Here is an 8,297-nt window from a genome sequence, read left to right as displayed (position 1 = left end):
TGGCCTGTCGTTGTGTGGGGGCCTCCTGTCCACTAGCGCCGGTGGAGATGGTAGGCTGTTCCTGGTCCAGGCTAGTGACAGGGGCCCTTTTTGGTGCCACATGGTCCCGCAATGTGGTGACTATCTGGTTTAGGGCCACGACGATGGTCCCCATTGCGGAACTAATGTTCCTCAGTTCCTCTCTGAACCCCATGTACTGTTGCTCCTGCATGACCTGGATCTCCTGGAACCTGGCCAGTACCGTAGCCATCGTCTCTTGGGAGTGGTGGTATGCTCCCATGATGGAGGAGAGGGCCTCTTGGAGAGTCGGTTCCCTGGGCCTGTCCCCCCCCTGTCGCACAGCAGCCCTCCCAGTTCCCCTGTTTCCCTGGGCCTCTGTCCCCTGGACGGTGTGCCCACTACCACTGCCCCCAGGTCCCTGTTGTTGTTGGGGTGGTGGGTCAACCTGGGTGCCCTGTAGTGGTGGACACACCGCTGATTGACGTGTCCTGGGGACAGAGGCATGGGCCCGCTGGGTGGGAGCTGTGCTGGTGTTCCCAGAGGGGGTTAGGTCTGGTGTAGCCTGTGGCTGTCTGTGGGGAACCGACTGTCCCGAGGTCCCCGATGGCCGGGCTGGTCATCAGGGTCCAGGGAGACAGAGCTGCTGTCATCACTGGGGGCCTCATCTGGGGGTGGGATGGACATCTCTGGACCCTCCGTGGCGGTGTGGTGGCGTTCGGGTCCTGCAGGGGTATAAGAGTATGGTTATTGCTTCTGTGTGTGGCATTTCATGTAAAGGGTGGGTGGCCGTGTCCCCCAGTGCTGGCATTCCCTTGTGGGGGCTTTTGTGACGGTGGCTTGTGGGGGTGATGGGTGTGTGCAGTGGGCATGCTTTGGGGATGGGTGTCCGTGCTATGGGGACGCACGCAGGGCTAGGTTTTGGGATGGGTGGGATGTGATGGTGAGCCATTTGCAAGGAGTTGGTGTGATGGGGTGGGGGTGAGGGTGGGGGTATGATTTGGCATGCAGGTGGGGTGGGGGGAATGGAGTAGTGAAGATTTGACTTACCAGAGTCCATTCCTCCGCCTACTCCTGCAAGGCCCTCAGGATGCAGGATGTGCAAGACTTCCTCCTCCCATGCTGTGAATTCTGGGGGAGTAGGTGGGGGTCCGCCGCCAGTCTTCTGCACCGCAATGTTGTGCCTTGATACCATGGAACGCACCTTCCCCCGTAGGTCGTTCCACTGCTTCCTGATGCCGTCCCGATTGCGTGGATGCTGTCCCACTGCGTTGACCCTGTCCACTATTCTTTCCCATAGCTCCATCTTCCTGGCAATGGTGGAGTGCTGCACCTGTGCCCCGAAGAGCTGGGGCTCTACACAAACTATTTCCTCCACCATGACCCTGAGTTCTGCGTCAGAGAACCTGGGGTGTCTTTGGGGTGCCATGGGGTGGTGTGGATGAGGTGAGGGGTGGTGAATGTGTTGTAGAGTGTGGTGAGTGTGGTGGTGTATGGTGTTTTGTGCGTGGAAATTGTGTGGGTGATGTTGTGATTTGCCTCTGTGTGATGGTGTACTCTATGCTGTGCTCTCTCTCTCTGTCCTTCACTCGCAATTGTGGTCGTAAGGGTTTGTGGGTGATGTGGGTGTGTGTTTTATATTTAATTGGGTGTGTGGGAGTGGTGTGTGTATGTATCTCAGGTGTGTGTATTTTGAATTATCCAATGTGGTTGTGTTTTGTAAAGGTGTGTGTATTTTGACCGCGGCGGTGTGTACCGCCAATGGAATACCGCGGTTGAAAGACCGCTGCAGGGATTTGTGGGTCGGAATGGTATGGGCGTATTTCTGTTGGCGTGACGGTGGAGGTTTGGTCATCGCCAGTTTCCCGCTGACCTTTGGTGTGGCGGACTTTTGTGGATGTCGGGTTTTTGGCGGTTTGCCAGTTGCGGGTCAGAATGACCGTGGCGGTTTACCGCGGCCGCGGCGGTGTTATGGCGGCCTTCTGGCCGGCGGTAAGCGACTTTTACCGCCGAGGTCAGAATGACCCCCTTATTATTTTTTTGGCGCCTAGAAACAAAAAGCGCCTATCGGGTTATCTGGTTGCACCTCGACCGGGGCAAAGTCAAAGTTTAAGGCCGACGGCGATGGAGCCCTGCTCGGCTACAGGCCGGAGGCCTCGGTTAAAAGTTTACCTTCACACTTAGGTGGTCATTCTGACCTCGGCGGTAAAAGGCGCCTACCGCCGGTCAGAAATCCTCCATAATTCCGCTGCGGTCGCGGTAACCCGCCACGGTCATTCTGACCCGCAGCAGCCAAACCTCCGAAAATCCGACAGCCACAACAGACCGCCAGACAAGCGGTCGGCGGAAAAGTGGAGGTGACCAAACCTCCACCGTCACGCCAACAGAAATACGCCCATGCCATTACGACCCACGAATCCACGCGGCGGTCATTCAAACGCGGTTTTCCATTGGCGGTACACACCGCCGCGGTCAGAATACACACAAACGAACAAAACTCAGCCACATTGGCCGATTTGAATTCCACACACCTGATACACATACACACACCACTCCCACACACACAATACAATATAAAACACACACCCACATCACCCACAAACCCCTACGACAAAAAATTCCGAAAGAAGCACCGAGAGACACATCATCGAACACAGAATACCATCACACAGAGGCACACTACACCATCACCCACACAATATCCACACACAAAACAACACACACCACCACACTCAACACACTTAACTACACATACTCCACCCCACACATCATACACACCACTCCATGGCACCCCAAAGACAGCCCCGCTTCTCAGACGAAGAACTCAGGGTCATGGTGGAGGAAATCGTTCGGGTAGAGCCCCAGCTCTTCGGCACACAGGTCCAATACACCAGCATTGCCCGGAGGACGGAGCTATGGCAGGGGAATGTCGACAGGGTCAACGCTGTGGGACAGCACCCCAGAAATCGGGAAGACATCAGGAAGCGATGGAACGACCTACGGGGGAAGGTGCGTTCCATGGTATCCCGGCACAACATCGCCGTGCAGAAGACTGGCGGAGGACCCCCACCTCAACCCCCACAATTTACAACATGGGAGGAGGAAGTCTTGAACATCCTGCATCCTGACGGCCTCGCAGGAGTCGGCGGAGGAATGGACACTGGTAAGTTGAAGCTTCACTACTGCTTCCCCCCCACCTGCATGCCAAATCATACCCCAACCCTCACCCCCATCCTCGAACCCCACCCTCACCCCCACCCCCATCCTCACCCCCACCCTCACCCTCACCCCCACCACCATCCTCACCCCCACCACCATCCTCACCCCCACCCCCAGCACACCTATTCCCTGCCAATGTCTCACCATCACAACCCACACATCCCAGAATCTAGGCCTGCATGCGTCCACTAAGCATGGACACCCATCACCAAAGCATGCCCAATGCATATACACATCCCCCCCACAAGCCACCCTCACCAAAGCCCCCAAACACGAATGCCAGCACTTGGGGACACGGGAACCCACAGATACACCCATATGCCACACATTGAAACTATAACCATACCTCTATACCCCTGCAGGACCCGACCGCCAACACACCGCCACGGAGGGCCCAGAATTCTCCACACACCCCACCCAAGAGGCCGTCAGCGATGACAGCAGCTCTGTCGACCTGGACACCGATGACCAGCCCGGACCATCGGGGACCTCTGGACAGTCGGTTCCCCTCAGACAGCCACAGGCCACCACAGACCCAAACCCCTCTGGGAACACCAGCACAGCTCCCACCCAGCGGGCCCATGCCTCTGTCTCCAGGGAGCGTCAATCTGCGGTGTGTCTACCACTACAGGGCACCCAGGATAACCCACCACCCCAACAACAACAGGGACCTGGGGGCAGTGGTAGTGGGCACACCGGCCAGGGGGCAGAGGTCCAGGGAAACAGGGCAACTCGGAGGGCAGCTGTGCGACAGGGGGGGACGGGCCCAGGGAACCCACTCTCCACGAGGCCCTCACCACCATCATGGGAGCATACAACCGCTCCCAGGAGACGATGGCGACGGTACTGGCCCGGTTCCAGGAGATCCAGGTACTGCAGGAGGAACACTATCGGGGGTACAGGGAGGACATCAGAGCCCTCACCTCCACCCTGGTTACCATGGTCGGGCTGCTGCAGGACCTCATCAACACCAGGACGGACACTCAACACCAACAAAGGGCCCCTGCCACTAGCCTGGACCAAGAACAGCCAACCACCTGCGCCGGCGCTAGTGGTCAGGAGGCCCCCGCACAACAGCAGCCCACCAGACCCCCACCTCCTGCAGGAGAAGAACCACCCCGCAAGAGGGCTCTGAGATCTCGCAAGAAGACAGAGTAGGATGTCAAGACCCCCGCCAGCAAAGGATACCACCTGATGTCATCCCACTGTCCCACATTGTCACCCTGTCCATCCTTGAACTGCCCATGCTCCATCTCTCCACAGGCCTCTGGACAATGCACCTGTGTGACTGTTACTCTGGACTCTGCCATGGACATTCCTTCACCATAGCCCCCACCCACTTGAAACCACCCATCCCATTTTGAGCACTTAAATAAACACCCATTTAGCACAAAACTATCTGGAGTCTGGCTATGATTTCAAAATATTGTAATTGACATGACATTGCAAATATGTCCTTGTACATAGTGAAGTCAACAAACAGCTGCCACAAAGCTGTAGTCCATGGGGAAACGAAGCACAGGACTCGTAGTGGGGACCCCAGATCTGAAATAGGGAGGGAAAAGCCACAACTCAGTCATCATACACTGGGGCAAATAGACAGGCAGCAGAGATGCAGGAGAGTAGTTCACATTCACTAAATTATGTTTGAATTGTTACCTGTGTCCTATTGGAAGTACTGTTCAATGATTCTGTCCCTGTTGTCTGTTTCAGCCCCGTCGTCTTCCTCCTCGTCACTCTCCACAGGTTCCACAGCTGCCACTACACCACCGTCTCGACCATCCTCCTGCAGGAAAGGCACCTGGCGGCGCAAAGCCAGGTTGTGAAGCATGCAGCAGGCCACGATGATGTGACACACCTTCTTAGGTGAGTACATTAGGGATCCACCTGTCATATGCAGGCACCTAAACCTGGCCTTTAGGAGGCCAAAGGTGCGTTCAATCACCCTCCTAGTACGCCCATGGGCCTCATTGTACCGTTCCTCTGCCCTGGTCCGGGGATTCCTTACTGGGGTCAGTAGCCACGATAGGTTGGGGTACCCAGAGTCTCCCAATAGCCATACACGGTGTCTCTCTAGCTGTTCCATCACGTAAGGGATGCTGCTATTCCTCAGGATGAAGGCGTCATGCACTGACCCAGGGAACTTGGCATTTACATGCGAGATGTACTGGTCAGCCAAACACACCACCTGGATGTTCATGGAATGGTAACTTTTTCTGTTCCTGTACACCTGCTCCCTGTCTCTTGGGGGAACCAAAGCCACATGGGTCCCATCAATGGCACCAATGATGTTGGGAATATGTCCAAGGGCGTAGAAATCACCCTTCACTGTAGCCAATTCGCCCACCTCAGGGAAAATGATGTAGCTCCTCACGTATTTCATCAGGGCAGACAACACTCTGGATAACACCTTCGAAAACATGGGCTGAGACATCCCAGAAGCAATTCCCACTGTTGTCTGAAATGACCCACTTGCCAGGAAATGGAGTACTGACAGGACCTGCACCAGAGGGGGAATCCCTGTGGGTTGGCGGATGGGGGACATCAGGTCGGGCTCCAGCTGGGCACACAGTTCATGTATAGTGGCACGGTCAAGCCGGTAGGTCAGGATAATGTGGCGTTCTTCCATTGTCGACAGGTCCACCAGCGGTCGGTACACGCGAGGATTCATCCGTCTCCTCGCCAAACTCAGCGGACGGTGCCTAGGAAGGACAACATGGAGCACAGAGTCAAGCAACCCACAGGTACGTACTCACAGCTAGCACAGTAAACGATTCTCTATGCAGTGAATGGCGTGTCTGAGTGGCTATGCAAGGCCTAGGCCTGTGTGACGTAGTTGAAATTGAGCCATGTGGACCCTCGAAATGGCGGCTGCCTGACCTGTGAAGTGTGACAATGGGATATGAGGTCAATGCGCTGGCGTGGCACACCGCGGCGGTCGGCGGGCGAAGACCGCGGCGTGAAGCCGCATTGATTAACATTGAAGCCTATGGGTTTCAGGAGCCAATGGCGAAGGGCGCCGGCGGTGGCGGGACGCACCGCCGCGGTACGCACCGCCGCGGACGTGACCGCCATTTCCTATCTACTTATCCACTTGCGACTTGAACTTTCACAGGAGAGGACCTATACTGCAAGTGTTGCTGTGACCTCGTTCTGGAAGGGACAATGGCTGCTGCGACTGGAGAAAGGGCCCCTGCCTTCACTGGAGAGGAGTTGGAGAAACTTGTGGATGGGGTCCTCCCCCAGTATGCGCTACTCTACGGTCCTCCAGACCAACAAGTGAGTTTAATTCAATATGGATTTGGGGCCACTGGCTGGCTTGGGGGCCTGGCGGGGGGCCTGGCGGGGGGCCTGGCGGGGATGGGGGGCATGTTGGGCCTGGCGGAGGGCCTGGCGGGGATGGGGGGCATGTTGGGCCTGGCGGGGGGCCTGGCGGGGATGGGGGGCATGTTGGGCCTGGCGGGGGGCCTGGCGGGGATGGGGCGCATGTTGGGCCTGGCGGGGGGCCTTGCGGGGATGGGGGGCATGTTGGGCCTGGCGGGGGGCCTGGCGGGGATGGGGGGCATGTTGGGCCTGGCGGGGGGCCTGGCGGGGGGCCTGGCAGGGATGGGGGGCGTTGGGCCACTGGCAACGATAATGCAGACAAACTTGAACGTGGTATTTCTCCCTCCCTGTACGTGTCACATAGGTCCGCGCCCATGAGAAGATCGGGATTTGGCGTGCCATCGCCAAGGAAGTCCGGACCCTGGGGGTCCACCATCGACGGGGCACCCACTGCCGCAAGAGGTGGGAGGACATCCGCCGCGGGACCAAGAAGACCGCCGAGTCTCTGCTGGGGATGGCCTCCCAACGTAGGCGGGGTGCCTGCCGTCAACTGACCCCCCTGATGTTCCGGATCCTGGCGGTGGCCTACCCTGATTTGGATGGGCGCGTGAGGGCAGCACAGCAGACACAAGGGGGTGAGTACAAGCATCATCTACTCTGTTGTCGCGCAGTGGAGGTGTCTGGGTGGGGGAGGAGGGCTGTGGGTCCCCCTAGGCCAGGGCGATATCTGTAGGCTGGGCACCCCCGTAAGCCCCTGTGTCCCCAGCCACCACCCTCAGTAGTGTGTCAGTACAGCCATCCCTGGGCCGTGTCATCCATGGGTGCAGTTGTCAACTCTAGGCGTGTAGGGCATGTTCCACGGAATGCGTAGCGGACCCCAAGTGCGCAACTTAGTGCAGGGGGCATCTGTGTCTGTCATGTCCGCTAACTGTACCGGTGATCCATGTACTCAAAATCTCTTTATTTCTCTCTCCCCCCCCCTTTTTGTTTGTCCTTCTGTGCTTGTGTGCATCAGCATCATCAGGCGGAGGAGAAGTGGCATTGGGGCAGGAGGGAGCTGCATCTCACATGGCCCAGGAGGGCCATGCCACAGAGTCTGACTGGACCAGTGAGACGGAGGGCGAGGGGAGCTCCACGACGGGGACGACTGGACCCTGCAGCGACACGGACACGTCCTCGGAAGGGAGCTCCCTTGCGGGGGTGGCACCATCCGTGCCCCCCGCCATTACAGGTACAGCCGCCACCCAGCGCACCATCTCCGCCCTCCCAGCAGCCCCTCAGCGTTCGCCCCGTGCCCGCTCTGCCAGGAAGCCGGCCATCTCCTTCGCCCAGGCACCTCAGGCCCTGCCCCTGTTACCCCCGCTGCCCTCAGTGAGGAGGTCATTGACCTCCTCCAAACGCTCATTGTTGGGCAGACTACCCTTTTGAATGCCATCCAGGGGGTGGAGAGGGAGGTACATCGCAGCAATGCGTACCTGGAGGGCATTCATTCGGGTCAGGCTGCCCATCAGCGATCGTTCCAGGCTCTGGCCTCAGCACTGACGGCAGCCATTGTCCCTGTCTCCTGCCTCCCTCTACTAACCCCCTCCTCCCAGTCTCCTGTACCTCTGCCTGTCCCACCCACACCATCAGACCAGCCTGCACACACCTCAACACCCAAGAGCAGCTCATCCAAACATAAGCACCACAGATCACGCAGACATTCACACAAGCAACATTCCGATGCAGACATGCCAACAGTCACTACCACCTCTGTG

Source organism: Pleurodeles waltl, chromosome 5 (assembly GCF_031143425.1).
Source record: "Pleurodeles waltl isolate 20211129_DDA chromosome 5, aPleWal1.hap1.20221129, whole genome shotgun sequence".
NCBI lineage: Eukaryota > Metazoa > Chordata > Amphibia > Caudata > Salamandridae > Pleurodeles > Pleurodeles waltl.
Note: the sequence above shows the minus strand (reverse complement) of the source record.